This window comes from Coturnix japonica, chromosome 3, assembly GCF_001577835.2.
Source record: "Coturnix japonica isolate 7356 chromosome 3, Coturnix japonica 2.1, whole genome shotgun sequence".
In the NCBI taxonomy this organism is placed as follows: Eukaryota; Metazoa; Chordata; class Aves; order Galliformes; family Phasianidae; genus Coturnix; species Coturnix japonica.
In genome coordinates, this window is record NC_029518.1 from 23,132,804 (window position 1) to 23,155,033 (window position 22,230).

Consider the following 22,230-nt stretch of genomic DNA (forward strand, 5'->3'; position numbering starts at 1 on the left):
TCAGTCCAAAAACAAAAGTCATATCTTAGTCCTACTCTTCGGTATATCCTGGCGGCTGATATATTTTCCTTTTGCCCTTTGAGCACAATTAGACTATTGTATGTTTTCATTTTCTATTACTCACCTTTATACATGGATGTCCAGCATTAAAGGGTCATTCGGTAAAACTGCCAACATTTCATTTTTTAAACATTGGATCTTGTTTGCATACTACCTTGTTTCTGTGCTCTGAAGGATCAAACTACTTGGCAGGGTAGCAAATTTGATTTGCATTAGGAAGGGATATTAGGCATATAGGATTTCACAGTTCATTTTATACCCTAATCATCAGAAGCCCCTATTTAGGGTCTGAACCAGAGGGATTTACTGCTCTCAAAAAAAAAAAAAAAAAAAAAGTATCCAATTTCAAAATATTTCAAAATGTTCATTTTATTTCATCTCTCGAAAGTCAGTTAATGAAAGGTGCAATTCTAGTGAACAGCCTTTGGTCACAAACCTTTCTAAGCCCTCTTTAGTTTCATTAGGAGTGAATTAATGTAATGTTAGATGGTGACATTTCAGGGTCACTGCACTCCTATACATTGCAATAGAATGGATACCCATTAAAAATATTATCAGACTAATCCTGCAAAAGGTGAATCAGAAGCTCAGGATGCTCAGAGCTCCTTAGGGAATTACAGATTTCTACACAGATCTCTAACGACCCAGCTCTGCTATTCCGGTACTGATGCTAACCTTGCTGTTGCAACTGCTCCTTGTTCCTGGCTCTCAAGGAGCTTCACAGGAAGATACCATGCCTTCAGAGAGGCACTGGAGCCATCCTCATTTCTACCAAAGAGAAGATTACAGATGGAAAAAATAAAGCTATTCAAATGATGCAAGGTAATGTCCTCTCTTTCCTTTTGCTGGGTGACTTCAGAAGGGAAGTGGATTGTGAGCTCTGTGAGAGAGGACTGCTGGCATTTTTCCTCATAGTTACAAAAATCAGGTAGAAACAAGCAGAGTTGCTTGGATGAGATTAGTCTGCCACAGTATCAGTGTTTATTTTACTGACTTAATTCTCACCTCTTCTCTTTACAGCTATTGACATCTCTTTCTTTTGTTAATGCTATGCCAAAGTCAAACAGCTTGAATGTTGCTAGTTTCTGCAACTGAGTGTGCCTAAGCCAAAGATGCTAAACTGCTGACAGACCATAATTCAGTCTTCTGCTGCAACATACACAACTGATTGCACAGTGAGGTCTTCAGTGCCACAGATTTTAAGATCATACAAAGGATGATATTTGTATGTCTCCAGAGATGTTCTTCTGCTCACATTAGAGAAAGATGTGAAGACTACTCAGTCCTCAGATTCCTTGAGAACCCCACTGAAGAATATGTAGAAGTCATTGGACAGCACAGTTTTTATAAAGAAAATGTAAGTGTTCCAAAAATTTGTGCTGATGCTATGCTCACTTGTGGACCATCTGGGAGCAGGACACAGTGTTTCAGGGTGCTCGCACTCTGACTGCTACCTCTGGCTTACTACATGTTTCTGGTGTTCAGACCTCTGCCTATGAGGCCAAACTGAGCCTGATGACCAGCTTCCTCTTAGTGCACAAATGCAGCAAAGAGGATCTGCAAGTTGGATGCTGACCTAAAAGTGATGCACAGTCACAGGCAACTCTATCTGCTGTTCAGTTTTACTGCCTGTGTTAATTCCCATCTGAACACTGAGGACTGTGACTGGGAAGTGAACATGAGCATCAGACCTAAGCGTCACTCTTAATGAAATCCTAATTCAGAAAGGATCAACTGGGATGTAACTAATATCCATATGTTGGCATATACCTCAGGAAAATTATCTGCATTTTAATTGCAATAAGCACGATTTGTGCTTTAAAGTGACAAAATAATAAAATTTGATTGTTATGACTCACTCAGTTGCTAAATAAAAGTCAAGTTGAAATTAATTTTAACTATATAAGTCTTGATAGTCATTTAAATATTTATCTGGTATTCATACTATCCCATCATATGTTTTACATGGCAACCCACTAAAGTTCTTCAGTTTTTATGTGTTTATTTTTTTTTTTTTTTAATTCTTTGTTCCAATGTACATGGTATAGTAGAAAATATTTCTCTGCTTATTATATATAATTTTGGTAGTTTTCAGATAGTTTTCTATGCCTTTGGCACAGTTTAAGCCTCTAAGCTTCTCTAGACATTTTGGTGTGTATGTATGAGCAGATCAACTGAAGTGAAACTATGAATTGAAAACAAACTAATCTACCAGCTTCCAAATTATGCCTATGCTGGAAGCTGTTGCCCTTTGGGGACCTGTAGATATCTATAATTCCCTTAGAAAAATAATAGTAATAAAAAAATTGACACAGCCTGTTTTAAGGATTATTTCAGCTTAGGAGTCCAAAGTCACTGTTAAGAAGCCATGAGCTCACAGTTCTATACCACTGGTTAGATTGGAACTTCAACAGAAAAATGTTCGACGCCCAGGTCAGATCCTCTCACAAGGATAAAAGTTCTAGAAAAGCTCTGTTTAGGCAGTGTGTTATCCATTATACTTATTTCATACACAAGAGTTTATATATACATCCTCACAGGTTCAAACATACCAAAACAAAATTTTGTTGTTATTTGGCAGATGCTCAATTGGATACGCCATATTCTTACAATTGCTTAATTGTAAGAAAAAAAAAAAAAAGTTCTTATCTGTATGGATGCGTTTACCAGCTATACATATAGAAAACATCTCCCTGGTTTACTTTCCAGTTTAGGAAAAGACATTGATAATTTTCAATTGGCTGAGTCACATCACCATAAAGGTCAACAAACTTCAGTGGGCCCTCATCTCCTAGCTGTAGCTGAGCAGGTTGGCTGAGGGCTGTGCCATCTGCCAAAAATGCTTTCTAGGGTCTTCAAGAGCTGAGCTTTGGAGGAAGGAGTTACTGGGAGGGAGAAGAGTTTTCTGTGTTGAAATTATTCAATTATACATATGTATGTGCATATATACAGACATTTTAAAATCTACATATATATATGTGTGTGTACATACAAATATATATATATATATATATAAAATATGTATATATATACACACATATACATGTATATGCATATATATATATACACACACATGTATATACATATAAAACATATATATATACACACACAAGAAGCTGAAAGTTCCAAAGAAGAGTTAAAGAGTTAGATAACACCAAGCAAACAGCTTGAGCCAAAACATTTGAGCTTGCCTTTTGTTTCCTAGACTCCTAAGAATATATGAATCACTGAATTAACAACATTGTTACTGAACTATCCCATTTTATTGAAGTCAAGTGACAGGGGTTGTGATAGCCCATGTCTTTGGGAAGGAATATAGCTACTGTAGCAGCCTTATAAAGACAGAATGCACAAGGAAAAAACTTCATACATCATACTGCAATCTCCATGTGGCTGCAGTGAGCCTTACTGAACACCATTTCCTCAGAAAGCCCTTCAATAACATTTCAGGTATACTTATAGGATAAATGTACAGCTAGGTCTGTGGCAGAAGACTAAAGTTTAAGATATGATAAATGGCTGCTGCCTGGAACAAATGGCAGGCTAAACCATAAGGGGAGAAGCAATTTTTTTTATTTAGGCCTAAACAATGCATGGGACTTGCTTCAAAATGAACAATTACTCTTCAAGACTGACCATAAAGCACTTAAGATCTACATTCTTATAGGAGAGAAAAGCCAAAATTGTAACTTCAGGAAGGGAAGTACATAAAAATGAGAAATCTTGTTAAAATGGAATTTAAAAGGAGCAACCAAAAAAATAAAAACTGCAGATATCATGTATGTACATGCTATTAAAGTCTCAGAATAATCATATATTTTGTATCCAAAAAAATCCCTCAGAAACCAAGAATTAAAGGACCACACAAAAAAGGCAGAAAGACTATATGATACAGTAAAGACAGCTAATTGGGCTAAAAAGAAATCCCTCAAATAGTGGAGCTTATGTGGAGCATTGAGGAATATAGAAAAGATCATAAACTGCAGCCATTCAAATGGTAACTCATATTAAAGCAGGCCAAAAAGATCATAAGGAACAACACACCACAGACATAAAAAAGTAGTAATAAAAATCTTTCTTTTACAAACATGTTAGTGTTAGATACAGAAATTCTGCCAGAGAATTTGTAGGGCTGATGGTCATGGTACACCATAAGACTGTTTATGAAAGACAAATACTAAGTTATGTGCATGGGGGAAGGAACTCTAACTGCTCTCACTCAGTTCTGATTTCTAGATCAGCTACCGCTGCTCAAAAAGAGATCTAGTAGTTCTCACAGATAGTTCAATGAAAACATCAGCTAAGTGCTCAACAGCAGTAGAGAAATGAGGAGAACCTTCACAATTATAAATAAAGGAATAGAAAACAAAGTGGAAAATGCTGTATACCAAATTATTAAAAATCTCAAACCTCCAGTCTTAAATACCATGTATTGTCAGGGTGGAGAAGAGCTGTCAATATGTGCATAAGGTTCAAGATCCTTTTGCCCATCCCATCTTATTACAGAAGAACTGTATATATCACAGCTACACTTAAATAATGAATGTGCAGCACACAGTGAACCCACAGAACACGTTGCCACAGGATACTGTGAAACTGAGAGCACATCTCAGGGGCTCAGGCTAGATTTTGTTTAAAAATATTTTTTGCTGCTTGTACAACATCTATTTAATATTTTTTTCTGGCTCAGGTACTTTGAATACATGCCTGCATTAATTAATGTTATGCTGGTAAAGTGAAAATTGTCAAGGGAGGGAGATTTGAATCCCAGATTACCCTCTTGCCTAGTAGTTAAGAAGCCTCTCTGCAACACATAGATTCGAAGTGCCAGAGAATAGATTTGAATTCTCAATCCATTGTTTTTCAGGTGAAATAACTGTACAGTTTTAGCAGGAATGTATTAAGATACCTATCTTAAGTATCCTTCAAGTAGAAGTAACCTATGTTCAGTATTACAAGTACTGAAGATACTTAGGGTTGACAGAATTGAACAGAAGTAAGATTCAAAGGAATGACTATGACACCAAGAAGCCCTGTATATCTCTTCAACTCATCTTCCAAGTACAAAAAACAAAACAACAACCAACCTACTCCAACCTTGTTTCTCCCCTAAACACATAGTCAAATTTCAAGTCTCTTTCTGCAAATCTGCATACAACTTCCTAGGGAGAATAAGAGGGCACAAGACGTATTAGCTTAATATCCTATTGGATAGCAATCTTACTTTTCTAATGAAAGGTATACCAGAAGAGATGGAAGATACCAGCTTTTACATTAGTATTTTTGCCTTTGAAGAAACACCAAAAGCAAGTCAGGGAGTTCAGATGAAGAGGTCTTTTCACAGCCCATGCCTTATACCTCTTTTGAAAAGAATTTATTTTGCTTCCAAAAACTGACCTTTGGGAAAACGTCTTGATCCAAGCTGCAGTTTCTCTTCTTCATTTTTCTTGTCTATGTGTCAGCCAACAGTACCACCTCTGAGATACTGAAGTCTTTGGAATAAGGAGGTGGCTATTGTATAAACATGCTGAAATGGGTCAGAATCTCAGATGGTATAAATTGCTACAGCTCCATCAGATCTTTGCCAATTTATACTAGCAAGGAATATGGGTATGTTGCTCTAGCTGCCAGAATTCATACTTTGTCCATTTAAAAAAAAAAAAATCAAGTCCCCCAAGTTCCCACTAAAATCCTTCAGGTGGTTTCTGCTGGACCAGCAGAAGCCCTCTTTCTCTGCTCCAGAATCTAATTGCCATTTGGAATCAGTACCAAATACACAAGAATGTTATACTGCAACGTTGACAAGGCCACCACTGCTTGAGTTTGATACACTACTGTTACCCTCCATCTGCACAACTTCAAAGAACTGAATGGCGTTCCCTGCACTGAACTCAGTGCCCTTCTTGTCTAATCATTTTGTTATAACTGTATTTCATTTTTCTTCTTAGGCACTTGTTTTCTATGTCTTGAGTGGAGAAAGGGCCATACAAACAAACAAAAGGAACATTCTTCCCTCCTACAAGCACGATCCTCATTTCCACCTTCCATTTGCAAACCAAACATAAAAGCTGCCTGCCTGCTCTGCATTTCTGAATTCCTGTGCACATCTCACTAGTTTCTATCCTGCTCCAGGTATCCGCCCTGAGATGTTTTTTTAAATTCTTATTGTGAGCTATTATTTTCATGAATTTTTATTTAAATTCTCCTTTTTATTTTTTATTTTATTTATGAATTAGGACAGGCCAGGAAACTTTACCCAGTCTTCATTTTCACTCAAGAAAGCAGAGGTCACAAACTGATAATAAAGAAGGAATCACTTACCCCTTTCCAAGGACCAGACCTCAACAAAAAGTACAAAGGAGATGAACTCTACATAGAGAATCTTTCCTTGTGGCTGCCAGCTCATAAATGAGGTAAGGGTCTGCCGCATCTAGTCACACAGGTGAATTGCTTCCACCTGTGTTCCAAGGGCTGGCTATGCCCCTTCACCAGGTGCTCAATCACTGCTTCAGGCCGTGACCTAATGATTCCCATTCAGCTTGTCTGAGGAAGACACCTAGACTTTAAAGATTTCAATGTGTAATTTGTTCTTGGTAAACAACTTCAGCTGTTTTGTAAATCCGATGATATAACACATAAGTAGAAAGAATAAACACTAGTGTGAAATAACTGTACTTTTCATCCTTAGACACTATGTGGTGCTAAATATTTTTTAAAGTTACAGATTAGGACAAGGAGATTTTGAAAGCACAAATGCAAAATGTAGTTCTGGTAGAGACATCATCACACTCAACAGAGAGCAGGACCAGACACTTTCAACCTTTTTTATCACTGAAGTATATCTTTGTTTTGTTGCAGAATGAGAATGAAACTGGAGACTGGCAGCAGTGAGCTGCAATTAACACATAAATGTAATTTCTTTAAGGCTGTGTGTGTCACATGTGAGATATACATCACCTGGAAAATCACAGCTCTGAAGTCCATCTGAGAGGTCTGATCCATCACACAACAATTTTACACCGAGTTCATTAGATGTGAGGCTCATGTAAATTCTAGCAAGGCCCTGGCACTACCAGAGCTAACAAACAAGTTCATTCTGCCCCTTCAGACTGCTATATATTACAGCTAGAAATTTCCATATCCACAGAGGTGGATTTCCACAGCGCAAGAGACACTAAAAACAGAGTAGAGCCATGACAGCATGTACTTCACCAGGTCTCACCTTGTCCTGCCGTGGAAGTACTGGGAACAGGAGGAATGTGAGAAGTGAGAATGTAACCACTCAAAATGCAGTATGTCTCTACTTCAAGCCCTATTACTCCAAGCAGCCACTGCTCAGAAACCTAGCTGATGGGCTGCAGTGCCATTCCAAAACCAGTCATAAGTGAAATGAATCTATTGCTTGATGAACCAGTGTTTTTGAAATAATATCTTGCTGACTAATCTAAGAGTCAGTAATTCGAGCGGAACCTCCTACTCAGCAAACTAAATCAACAAATTGTAACAGTCTGTTAGATCCAATCTAACTTTGGTTACATGGCTTTTTTTCCCACTGTAATTTTTAAATGTATATTTTAAGAAGATATTTTGTATACTGTTTATTTCCAAGCTATTAATATGAATGCAGTATAATCCCAACTGCTTTAAAACCATGAGAATAACATATCCGCAACATATCCACAGAAATGTTAAAGAAATCTGCTTTCTACTTGGGTACTTTATTTGGGTTTTATTTGCACATATTCAGTATAATTATAGTTTAAGTGGGCTATTTTTCATACCCACATAGGCAATATTTTCCACATAAAAGTTCACATTGGCTTTAGATGCACCCACAAGCTATTTACTTGTGTGGTATACATATAATGATCAAGCTTGTGTCTGCTTTACCCAAATCTAAATGTTTTCACTTGTGCTACTTTTGCAAAGCATTTTCTCCTGAATAAATTGTTTCAAGTTTACACTATCACTTTTATGAATTTCATGATGCAACAGATGACTGCACCCTTAAACCGAGATATATATTTCAAGCACTGCAAATGTTAGGAAAGTTTACAGCAAGGTTTTATTTTGGTTGTTTTCCCAAGTATGGGATGAATTTGGATTTCACTTTCAATTCTTTTTTTTTTTTTTTTTTTTAATTTTATCACTCCAGTGTTCAGCAGAATTTGAGTAGAACTTTTGTGTTTAGTCAGTTCTTCTATTGGACACCAGCTTCTCAATTGCCAGAGAGTGTTTGAAACATATCTTCAAATATGAGAATAGGAAAAAACTAAACAGTACAGGACAGAAACTCATTTCCCACTTACTTCTGGATCTTTCCCACTGAAGGCTTCCTCAAGCTATTTCCAATGGAACTATTGTAAGCATGTTCTTTTGCCTATATTTTCAGATGGACAATATGATGTTGCTGTAAACTGCAAAACAGCGCAGTTGAGTGAGGACACCTCTGCAATGAACAGATTCCCAAAGAAATGTCATCATCTGCATATATGTCCCACAGTCTTAGAGAAATGTCTTCCCAGGCTTGAGAAACCTTTTGGTTTGGAGGCAACCCCCTTTGTTATGGCCATCTTCAAAGTGGAGCATCAGAGTAAAACGAGCATTTTCTCAGAGGAACACATAAGATCAGGAAGTTTTTTTTTACATAGGGATATTCCCAAATAACTTGAAAATCTTCAAAGAGGAAACACTGTGTGATATGAACTCCAGAGAAAAAGGAGGTGACATACACATACATACACACGATGTGAAAGCTTTCAGGGAAAACATGCTGTCCTTAGTAATGTGAAGGGGTTTGTTTTGAAGAAGCCACCCCCTGCTGAGGCAGTAAGTATTCATGTATGATTACTGAGATCTCTAATTAAATTCTCCTTATCTGAATGCCATCTGAACTTAACAAAGCAGATAATAAGTTCCAGAAACAGATACCATGTGGGGGGCCAAATAATTTCGCTTCCAAAAATTGGAACTTGAAATCAGAGATGTGTAGGTAATAGAGAATATGATTTTGCTCTACTCCCACTGTCTGCACCTGAACTAGTCTTTCCATCAGAAAAATCATGGAGCTAAAGTGAAGCTAAACGCTTGCAGGATCAACTCCAATTCTGTGAAAGACTCTAACCTACCTTTTAACTTGACTTAAGTAAGTGGATTTCCTCCAGATTTATACAAAGACAAGTGGGAGTAAGATTACATTCTTGCACTGATTAAACATCAACTTCAAAGAATCATAATACGCCTGAATTTTGATTATTTTTCAGAAATGTATCTAGGCTGCAAGTTAACTGCATTGTATGTGAAGATGCTCCAGAGATGTTTTTGCATGGAGTTAACTTGTCTGTGGAAAAGATGTTCACAGGGGCACAACATAGCACAGATGCCCCAGAAATACAACCTGTTTGACTAGAAGGGGCGAACACTTCCCTCATTTAAGGGCTGGCTACCACAAGGAAAGTATCTCTATCTAGAGATCACCTCCTGAAGGAGGATTGAGTTGTTTAATCCTGGAGCCTCAAAGGAACTCTGTGTATAAGTCATCAGGTCTTCCACACTCAGCACTGCTGAACTTCAAAGGTCTGGAGAACTTGTACTTTCTATATTTCCAAATAAATTATCTGAATCATCAGTTCAAGACACATGTGAGATATGATTAACCAAAAAAAAAAAAAAAAAAAAAAAAAATCATAGGACCTTTTAGAAAGGAAATTTTTTTGGAAAGGAAAAGTAGAAATTATCTTCTGACCAATCTGACATGAAATTCAGTTTTGGAAAGCTCTGAGGCAGCTTGGTTAACAGACTGTAAAAATGGGGACCAGAAGTCAGCTCATCTATTAGCCTGAAATGTTAGAATTGGAGATGAGTTTGGAGAGGACCTTTCCTGGAGGCAGGAGCATCCATAGTAGCAACAAGGCTATAAGGGTTGGTTGAGCCCATGCAGATAAACAGTCCCTAACCCCAGGCATACAATTCCTATATTGTGACGGCTTGTGCCATGTAATCTTAACAGTGCTGACTTCATACCAGCACATATATCAGCAGCTGTACAATTATGGGAAGAATTTAATGGTCTTGCAAATTCTGTGTGTGAACTTCTACTGTTGGTAAACCTACCTTCTCAAAGATGGGACAGGAGAACTTGTAAGTTCTGAAACACTAAGACAGCTTCAGTAAGACTTGGAGTAAAAAATAGAGATAATATTATGTTACGTGTGTATAATATACATTTTATATATGGCATCACAGGACATACATTACTATTAACACATGATATTATTGTATTGGTATTGTATTGATATTATATTGTATTGATATTGTATTTAAATGATAATAATAATCTATGTATTATGATGTAAATCTGTTATGAGCAATCAATTTAGTGAAAAAAAAACAGAAGTTAACTCTGTTACTATGTTGCAGTGATGAATGTAAAGCAATGTTACTATAAAACAAAAGTAATATCATTAGTGCTGAAGCATTGTGAGCGTGTTACTGTGCAGATAGCATAAAATAATTTATGACAGGAAAATAGTTTTCTATTAAAGTTAGTATTGTCTGTGAAGGCTAGTTTAACAAATCACTGATTGCCTTGTAATTCTAATGATACTGCAGAAGGTTATAAAGAGTAAACTTAGCCAGTGTAATTTCTATGGTGAAGGTAAAATCCTAAGAAAAAAGTTTTGCTTCCTCTTGCTGCATGCATAACCACAGTAAAATGTCTTGGTCAAGAGTGGTTCATCATTCCTTACGGACTTCCTTTGTATTAACGCCAAAGTTGGCTCCAAAGATTTCATAGAAACTGTGGTCAGAAGGGACTTGAAGATCATTCAGTCAAACTTCCTGGTACACCAGTAGCCACTAACTAAATTCCTTATAACCACCTAAAGAATTTGGATGTAGCAAGTACTACAAGAATCCAGAAGACTAGAAATATTCAATATTAGAACAATTTAAATATTAGAAAAACTGCAGACAGATGCTTTTAGGTCTGAGGAATTTTAGATGAGCTATTAATAAAAGACTGGAATGGCCTGCTGTGGTTCAATAAAGAATTAAGGAAAAAAAATGAAGCTAACATTAGTTATTATGGCCTCATGTAGATTTGGCTCCATCAGATGAAGTTACTTCTTTTTACTTACTTTACAAATTTATTTCTACTCGAGGGTTGCTATAGTATATTTTGACTTTTCCAATGTATTTGATCTAGGGCCATTTGATATCAGCGTTAAAAAGCACAGATTACATACATTAACAATAGGATTGTAGATATATCTGAAGTGTGGATGGAAACAATAATTAAATAAAAAATGCAGAGAGGGACCGTTTCTTGGTTCAGTGCTCTTTGGTGTCTATATGAAAGGTTCGAACACTATCATAGACTCCTTGCTGGTAAAATCTGCAGTGTTTAGAGATCCATGTAGCAAAAAGCATTGAGAAATAAAAATTACTGTAAGAGAGTGATGTGGATCACTTGATTAACTGGTCGTAATCTGACAGGATGTGCTTCAATACCTCAAAATGGCAGGTATATAAAGGGGAGAATGAGTAATACAGTATCTTCTTAGGGGATGAGAGATTTTATCCTGGAAATCAAGAACTCCAAGGAGTATTTTGGGGTCTCTGTGGATAATTGCCTCCTCAGGTAGTCGCAGGGCAAATTGTGGCAGAAAAAGCCAATGTAATCCTTGAGCAATAAAAAGGTATCAAGGAAAGATAGGAAGAGCTTCTGCAACATGTGAAAGGGCTCCCTTGGAGGTGTTAATCTCTAACTAAACTGCATGCTGAGAGAGAACTTGAAATTCTGACACTCCTATTGACTGTGGTCTGGAGGATTCTGTATATTGTTTCAGAGCATCTACCCCAAAAAGGCAATTCCAAGCCCAGGTTACATGATACTGCCCCTGGGACCAGTAGAAAAACTTATCTGCACCACTCTGGGAGCCTGTGTCTACCTGCAAATCAGCCTATGTGACCCATGTAGGCTAAGAAAGGCTTCCCACCATAAAACCTTAATTCACCCCACAATACTGTAAACACAGGGTCTAAAAGCAATTGTAATTTACAAATGTAGAATGTATTTATCTGGTCATTTTGCTGATGGAAATCTTTTAATCACATTAAGTTGTAATTAGTTTCCTTAACAGGTACATAATCTCATATTTTCTATCTGCACAAGAGCTAGCTATAAATTATTATTATTATTATTTTTAATAGGAATAAGAGCTACTATACCTGATAGGAATTAAAAGTAATATCATAACAAATAGACATCTGTTGGAAAAGAAGACTTATAAATCAAGAGAGACATGTGCAGTCCAGGCCTCTTTGCTCTCAAGGCTTCATTGGAAAAACATGTAGAAAGAAACAGCCAATATTTTAAAAGCAACAGGAAAAGAAGTCTGTACATCATTTGATTCTTTTCCTGCAATAGCATCTTTACTTGCATGCGACCAGATTACTTATAAAAATTTTGGCAATATATAGCTTTAAGAACTGGCTTTTCAAGAATTCATTGTTTTGTCATGTGTACAAAGAGACATGCATTTTATTCATTGGAAAAATTCCCTCTGCTTCAGCAAATAGCATTTATACAAACCCTGGAAAGCCAGAATTCCATATCTAGTGCTAATGATGTCTAGCATCTAACAGAAAGCCTAAGAAGGAACTTTAACATGTACTATTAATACCATGTATTTTAGGTAGATATTGAGCACCCAGCTCCAGTGTGATGAATGTACACATAAACCTCAAAATTAGTCTTAAAAGCATATAAACCACTTCAGTTGTTAAGATTTTCTAAAACCCACGTGTGTGGGTAATATCACTAAAAGCAGGTATGTTGGATAAAAATGAATGATGTCCCTTTCCCAGTATAAACCCAGGAGTTCATCTTCCAGTGTTGTTTATAAATAGAAGAGAGTCAATTTGCTTAGGATCTGCAGGACATTTCAGTACTCCATTTAGATAATGACAACATTTTTAACACAGCTATCACTCATTAGGTCAAGAGGTTGTGATTAATCAAGGACTGTTTTGGTTTAGTCTGATAGACATCTAGTCTCTTTAGTTTACAGTTGAATGAAGATGGCTTCAACAGTTTACAGAATGAGCCGCAATGATACATTAGACTGAAATTGAGATGGAAGAGAGACGTGTGATCTATTTTAACCATTCCATTTGCATTACAATGTGCTGTGTGTGAATTAGTCTAGGCATTGCTAGAGTAAATAAAAAATCTGCTGGGAACGTGTGAGCGCATTACACAACAGGAATGCACTGGCAGGTTATGGCTAGAAGTCTGCTGAATGTTACCAGGAAATATTGTTGGTGTTTGGACTGAAAGAGGAGAGTTTTTTGTTTTAATAACTGACTGGCTGGTTAATGGCTGACTGTAAGATGAGAGAATTTGAGTCAGAAAGGGTTATGACAGAAAATCTGATGGGAATGTCTGTTTCCATAGCACTTTGGGACTTGTATCCACACCAAAGCAGTATAGGTCTGTTTACACAAACTGTAGAATGAACATTCACACTTTGGGCAACTAATGAAAACAGTATAAATTCCCAAACACTTGACTGCAGTATAGTGTCTTGATGGTACTGCTGAATCTGAAGGTCATTTTCTAAGATTGTCTATGAGCATTTTCCTATCATCAAGGGGCTAGCCAGTTTACCATACTATTACAGGGGTCTTTCTTCTAGAGGAAACTCTCAGACATCCAAAGGAGTATGTTGCAGGGAAACAGTGGGTGCTCAATAGGAAATGAGAATGTATTCTCAGCAATCCACCTTATCTGTTAGTATACATCTTGCACACACAGCCCACAGTCATGTTTGCAATCAACAGTTAGCACTTCTGAGTAAGAGCTTCATAAATCTGGAGGTTTTTTATTGTTCAATCTTGTGTAAATCAAGTAAATTAACCCATATTAAGTGCGAATGCTGTGAAAAGGTCTTAAAATATTATATAGTACTATATAGTTTTCAACTTTTCCTATTCATAATATTATTACACTGCTGTATTTCCTTCTAATAAAATAGGTGAATTCTCTGAAGTAATTTTTCTCCTGTAATTGAGGCACTTCGGAGGATGCAGCCTGATGGGATACTTAAGACTTCTTGTTCCTTTTCTTCGATCATATACACATAGAAAGAAGCGCACGCCTGCTTATGTGCTTTCTGTCACATGATGCTGATAAAGCTAATGCAAAATGGCACCAGGTGAACAAACAGAAATCCTTCAAAAGTTTCTACAAAAACAAATCCTGTTAATTTCAGCCTTCCTCTTTTTCTACATCTAATTATTTTGTGCAATTTTTCTAATAGTACAAACCAACAAAAAAGATGAATGGTCATAAAATACACATTGAAATCTGAGTGACCACGAATATTGTTATTGAATAGAGACATCAGAAAAAAATACAATAAGGATATGTTGCTGGAACTAGCATTACAAATTTCCCTGATTCTAATTAGAGAATATGTACAGCTGTATAATTATGTAATGATTTAAGAACATGGAAGTAGCCAAAAAGTTAGCACTGATGAAGAAAATCCTGTAGGCTCTGGTGATCTGTCACCACCCACAGCCCGCTCCAGATTGAAACACCTTCCTGAGGCAGGGAATTCCTTTTTGCGACATTCGCCTTCTCACTCTCCTTTGTGCTGTCCCAGGGGACACACTTGTCCTGCTTTTGGCATGACTCAACTTCTTGTTGAGTTGACCTTTGCCCTTTTAAATGAAAAGGTTTCGTGCCCTGGAAACTGGCTCTTTCAGTGACTTCCACTGAACTAGAACGTTATTCTCCTACAGGAACACCAAAGAAATGTGGCAAAATACCTGCCTTAATTATTGGAAAAATAATATACTTTGGGAAAAGGAAATACTGAACAGACCTAAAGCTCCTAAGCAGGATACATCAAAGGGTGTATTATACATAGCTGGAGAATCAATGTCCATTTATCTAATGACCTAATTAATGTTTTTATAATTTATATTGCTAATAGAGAGATTTTAGTGAGAACAAAACTTTCAGATAAAACCAGAAATTATAATAATTAGGAAGCTGTCTCTCCTTATCCTATTAATAAAAAGTGTATTCTAAGCAATCCTTGAAGAGTCAGTGCTATACCAAGAAGAGAGAAGATTATTTCCCCCCTGATTTTCACAAGAACCCTCTGGAGACCTTAAAAAAAAAGTCTATCAAGAACTGCAATGTTTCCTGAACTAATGCACAGGGGAAAAAACAAATAAGTGCAATTCTTTAAACAACTGAAAAAGGGATTTCCACAGGAAAGAGGAACTGTCATACAGAAAGTGCATAGAATGGAAATAGGCTGCTAAGAATATTAAGCAACTTATGCAGAGCAATATTTCCCAACTTATTTTCCTCTAAAATTTAATAAAACCTAGTGAATGGATATGCTGTGACAAAGCCCCTAGAGATCTCATTGTCTCCTGGTTAATATTGTCACAAGTATTTTGGAAAATGAGTGAGTTCCATGCATGAATTAAACAGACATGACTGTGGAATACTGAGGAATAAATATAGGTTTGAAACAACAGATTATTTGAAAGCAGTCTGTTTCCAAAATTGCAGTGGAGACAGGATTCCTCCCAGTACTGTTTGCATTGACAAGAAGGTATGGAATGATGTAGTTCACACTAAACTGAATTCGTCCCACTGGGGCTCCACCACACCATGACAACCTCTCATTTACTAAGGGCTGGTAGGAAAGCAGGATACAAATACCTCCTTATTAAATCATGCCTCAGTGTATGGAAAAGGAACAGAATTTCTGGGAAAACATTTGTGGACAGATTTTTAAAAAAGCGAGCTAATGATAGTGCACCTTCAAGATCTGACTCTTGGCTCTGCTGCAAAACATATGGCATTTACTCCTGATGTGATCTGATCATATGTTTCTCAACAGTAAAAATTCTCATAATTTTGAGGCTGATGTCTAGACTTTCAAGACCCAAACTGACTGACTTCAATGGGCTCCCCAGGGAGGTGGTTGAGCCACTTGTCCCTGGAGGTTCAAGGTTGTACTAAGGAACACGGTTCAGTGGACAACGTTGGTAGTAGGAGGACAGCTGGACTAGATGACCTTTGAGGTATTTTCCAATCTTAGTGATTTTATGATTTGATGAATACATGCTTCTTTTCTTGATGTGTCTTGGAGTTGAGGTTTGGTCCTTTGGTGGTAAGCAGACACTGATCCTCTGCCTTAAGCTACACTCTCTAGAGCCAACTGGGAACTTGGAGAAGGACTGCAGGTAGAGAGGGAAGGGAGAGGCTGCATGTGGAAGTGATGGAAACAGCCACAGACCCATGGTGGCCCACATGGGTTGTCCTTCAAGGACAACAGGGTGTGTATTGCAGGGGAAGTGACTTATGGTATCTGTATGTCGAAACACAAACATGTATCTTCAGGAAGCACATTAAGATCCCTGATCTGGAGTCTTAGGATGTGAAATTCTTGACAGCAAGTCAAAATTTTTGAGGTTTTTATTTTAAAATTCTTCATGGTACTTTTCCCTGACGTGCTGTTTGTGCCAGGGATAATACAAGAAAGAAGAAACAGTGTTCTGCCGTATAAACACAGGGCTGAACTAAATTACTGGCAGTATCACTAAAACTCTCTAAATGAAACTCAGAAAGCCATTTGCAAATACAAAGGATTTAATCTTTATATCAACAATAGCATGGTTAATATTTTCTTCACATTTTTATGGAGTGAAATTAAATTAGAAAGACACATTCTTTAATTTATGCTATGTTTCTGCCTGGCATTAGAAAGAAGTTTCCCCACTTACTTTGTGCACAACAATACATCACATCCAGTTCATCACATCATCTCCACAGTGATCATGTCCTACCTTCTTGGCAACCAAAGAAGGAGAAAGCACACTTGTGAACCCATGTGACCACTGTGAAGTATGACCTTTCTCACTGTGCTGCACCTCATTAAAGTCAAAAGGGCACAGACAGAGCAGTTCACATAGGGTAATTTGCAGATGAAGATGGCACTGGGAATACCATGAAAATTAGAAGGAGACTCAGTAATTAGGATATCAGCTCAAATAAACCAGATAAAGTAACTGAGTTTGCACTTGCTGAGATTTTTACCTTATGAGATACCTTCCCTCCTTGGATCTTTTACAAGAAACAGTAATAGAGTGGAATTTTATTTAATTTAGTTAAATACTATTGCTTAACAGAAAGAACTGTGATCTCTAAGGAAGGGATTAAAACCAGTGGATCTGGTGCAAACTCTTATAGGGTTGTAGTTAGTCTTCTGGTGAGTTACTACATTTATCAATCATAGAATATCCCCTTGAATGGAAACTAACTGGCAATTTATCTCTCTGTCTACTTTCTATTACATTGTCCAGATATAAATTATTCAAAAATGGAAAAACTAAAACAGCATTCAAAACGTTGTACTTGATGCACATCACCTAATTAACTTTTCCTTGGGCTTGGATAAAAATATATTAACTGGTGAAATAACCATAGTTTACAGACCTTGTGCCAAATTATGCTCATGGTCACACCCAGAGTTGTACAGGAATATATTTTGCTTCAGGGAGGACCTGTCAAAGAATATTAATTGGGAAGGGGAGATAAGAGAACAGAAGGAGAGGGAAAAGAAGGGAAAAGAAGGCAAAGAGAGGTGAGGTAAGGCAGGGAAAACATGTTTCTAACTTGACATTTTTCTGTCTACGCAAACATAATTGGCCATCTACTGGACAAAATATTATTTCACTGTCTTATTAACTTGTCTGTTCATAAAAAATCTTTTCATACTGCAACTTAGCTTCATGCTGTTAAGTTTTTTCTTATTAATAATAATAACATGAAAATCAGTTCCCCATAATTCCTCTGAACAGACTGAAGTGACCTAAAATACAGCCTGTTTTGGAATTCTGGTAATCTTATTGGATTCTGATGGATACTATTTGTGCATCTATATGGAAAATTTTTGGTAGACAGTATAGGATTTTGTACTGTTCATGTATAAACTTACATTTCAGAGCGCTGCTGTCATTTTGAAGTAAAGGCCTTTTACCTTATGAGCTGTCAATTTCATACATGAGCTTGGTTTAGCAGCATGCGCTCCCAGGTGAATTTCAATCTTTTTCTTCATAATACCCAAAAGTGTGCTAGTGATAGGGTGAGATGTCTTGCTGGTGAAAACAAAAAGTAGAATTAGATTGAAGATACTGACCAGCTTTGTTCTTTTCTATGTTCTTTGGCAGAACAATTCTGGAATAAATAAATAAATAAATACAATAGAACATAACACAAGAAAAAACAAACAAACAAACCTGCTTTTTTCACCCATGCAAAATGCTAAGGACAGTGCCTCAGCCTCCAAGGCAGCTCTCTGCTGCTGCACCAATATTCAGAACCAAACTCCACGGCTCCAGGGGAAACGCGCCATTCCTCCCCCAGTTACTCCAATGGAAGGATGTGTGACAAGGCATTGCAAGCCTCAGGGGAGTGACTGTACTCAGGGTTTCTCTGTGTTTCTCTAGAAGTGCAAACCAGTGACTGGAGGTGGGAAGGTGGCATGTGTCCATTCATGCTTTCCCAATATACCTGCTTTCTGCTGAGAGTCACACAACCTGAACAGAGAGTGTTAAAATGTTCATCAACAGCTACAAACTGATGAGTTATTTCACATGTGGTCTTTCTGGGAGATACAGTTTTGAATGCTCACTGAATGACTAAAATACTCTTATATTCACAGTACAAATACTGGGGGTTAGTGAAAGAGATAAGTGTGAACTTTTGATTTCTGCTCCTAGGATTATTCCATTTGAAGTATGAAATTCATCTATGTCTTGGCATGGGTACCAGGTGCTGGAATGCCTTCAGTGCCCGGGCTCATCCATGCTGCTACCACCTCCTGCCTTCTCTATGGGAGCAGAAGCTGCAGAAGGGCTGTGTGGAGCAGGCCATGCACTTGATCCAGAAGGATGGCCCTAAGGCAGGTCTGCTCTTCCACTCTGTGCAGCATGCACTGGCTGCTGGGATTAGGTGAGTATCCTATATGAGGAGAGCAGCCATTTATCATTCCACTGGCTTGCAAATGCCTCTGAGCCATGGTTTGAGCCTTTGTTTTGTTGAGGTCAGATGCTGCAGTTATTGACAGATCTTCCCAGGGCATGGTAATATGTGGGCTTCTAGTCAGGGCAGGTGGCCAGCTGAGGGCACCAAGCCCTGAATCTGCTGATATTCTGACTTCTGAGCAGCAAGGTGCCTTGTGGCTCACACTGAGGCTGTTCTGGTCATGGGGAGAATGCAAACTGCAGCTGCTGGCAAACATTTCAAGTCAAGTGCAGAGGTACTCAGTGCCACCAGCCTTAGGAAAGTGGCCTGTGGGTGTTTTTATTGTGCTTCTGCCCTTCTACTTCCTCAGCCCTCCCTAGTTTTTCATTTCTTCCTAGTGAGTAGAGACTCAATCTTGGTGCAGCCAGGGCTGTGTTTGGCAGGAATACACCCTTCACATTCCCAGATATGTCTCTATCTGTAGTGCACAATTGCACGGGTGGGTCACGCTGCCGTATCATATTGCAAATTCATGTCTAATTTGACCCTGAGGTCTCTGTCAGCATTGCTGCTTTCTAGGATTCTCCCTGCCTTTGAATGTCTGTGTTTCAAATTACATTTCCCTGGGTGTACTGGGTTACATTTTCCCATGAATGCCACTGTTATTTTCCAGCTCCATATTTTTAATCACCTTACTTCCACTTTTATTACCTCTTGTCTTTGGTGATGCTTGTAGGTCCTTCAGTGAATGTGAATAAAGGCTCTGAGAACAGGACTGCCTGTGACTTTCCTCTTTGTAATTAAAATGGTCCAGCATCCTTTCTCTCCCTCTGTGCTTTATTGAAAACATTCAATAAAGAACAGGAACTATCCTCTATGTGACTTAAGCTGTCAGTTTGTCCATTTCCCAGCCATTAATATCTCTTTAACATCATCCTCAGTTTTAGAGTCGGTTTTTAAGCAATCAATAGTGCCGAGTAGAATGTATGTGGAGAAAAAGGTCTCAGAAGACTATGTGTCAATATCTTAATTGATTTAATATACTGAAAACCTCCTTATTTTCTTAGGCTACTGATTTTTGAAATATTTTGTAAAGGAAATCTCTCACGTGATGAGTCATCTGTTTTCCACACATTCCCAGCTCAGAGGCAAAATCCCTTAAGGCCCGGAGCCTGGTGCAGCAATCAGTTACAGAGGTAACAACCAGCTGAACCCAGTCAGAACTGGGCACTGGCTTCAGTGCAATAAAATCTAGCTCACTGATAGCTTTTTTGGGCATTGCCTTGGCTGAGACTAATTCGTCATTAGGATTTCTCCTACAGGTTTCTTTACAATTCTGCTTTCACTGACTACTGTACTAGTACATCATAAAGGAATTACTAACTATGCTTTACTTAGTCTAACCAGACAATCCCAAAATAATTGCAATGCTTCTTTTTTTCCTGACTCAGCAGAATAGAACATTCCCTGTTATTTTAAATTATCAAAATGTCGTGCTGCTGAAACTATGATGCAAGGTAAAAAGATTTCCCATTCATTACTGTTAAATTCTAAACACAGCAGAGCTGTTGAGGCAGCTCTACAGGACAAAACAATAGGGTGGGAAAATCTAAGGTATATTTAACACACCATGATAATAAGGTAATAATACTAATATGTTAGTGTTATAATACTAACATATTACTGTTAGTCAAGTAGCGCTAATGAGAGGAATAAGTCCTCAATATATTTTCTACTTTTTATCTTGTGTGCTAGGGTAGCTACAGCAGCCCTCAACAGCCATTTCTTCAACCCCAGTACTTTGTTTGATTTGGATTTAATAGCGATCAGCTCTCCCCAAATGAAACCTTTTTTTTCCCCCAATCCCTATTATTTGTAGCAAAATGCTTGCAAGAAAATTTCAGCTTCAATGTAAATAAAAGAGATTAATGTTGAAAAAACAGACAAATATAAGCACTCATTTCTTAGCAGTAGCTTGTGTGCATGAAGCCCCCATCATAAAAGTCCTTTAAAAAGCCATTTTCTCATTACTTGAATTCCGAAAAGCTCTGCTGACTCCTTGTCCATGGCACTGCTAAATCCCGTTGTAAGCATTGCTCCCTTCCAAGCCTTGGGGCTGGCTGCAGGATACTGCTGTGCTCTTGCTGTCCTGCACAAGTTTTACAACAGCAGCAGGTAGAAGACATCTCAGGCTTTTCTTGGCATTGAACATAACCAAGAGACAACCAGCAGTATAATCAAAGCATTGGCAGCCTTACTTATCAATGTGTGATCGACATATTGCAATGATGAAACTTAATGGCATCAGAGGCCACTGATTATTTTCCAAGTTTCTCAAAAGTCTAATGCAAAAAAAAAAAAAAAAAAAAAAAAAAAGGAAACACATCTTATGTTTCCTTTCCCAGAGGATAGATTTTGTTCTCGTTTGCTCTAACTCTGGAATGCCATTGAGCCAGCACCAGAAGGACTATGCCTAGAATCACACCCCTCACCCTGTGTATTAAGGTAGCTTACAACATTGAAACAAGGCAGTGGTTGCGTTCGGTCCCTCCCAGTTTAAGCAGGGCTGGGGCTCCACCCAGCATAGTTTTACTGTCTTTGAAGGAAGAATTTACTTCACCCATTTGAAACAAAAATACCCTGACTTGCAGAAAGTGCTGCCTGTAAGGAGTGTGGCAGCACCAGAAAGAAACCATGGGCTATATTAATTCACAACAACATCTTTTGAAATAAAATTGCAGAAAGTTTTTTCCTCCATCTATATTTCTCATCTCTGTGAAAACCTAGATGTGCTTTAAACATAATCTGTGTGCAGAACAGAGTTAGAATATAAAATATTGCAAATCCAAATCCCTATGCCGAGGGATTCGAAGAGAGAAACTGCTAAATGCTTCTTGTCAGTCTAGAAGCAACGCGACTGCTAAACTCACTCATTTCAGAGATTTATTTTGCTAGAAAGGATTTTAATCTTCACATTTCAGTTCCTCAGAGGAGGCCAAACCTTCCAAGTGCGGGGTCTGCAGCAGCGGTGAATCAACTATTGTAATATGCTGCCTCTTAAAATACTTCAGGGTAGTCAGGCATTAGGAAGGCTCCTATTTTGTGTGAAC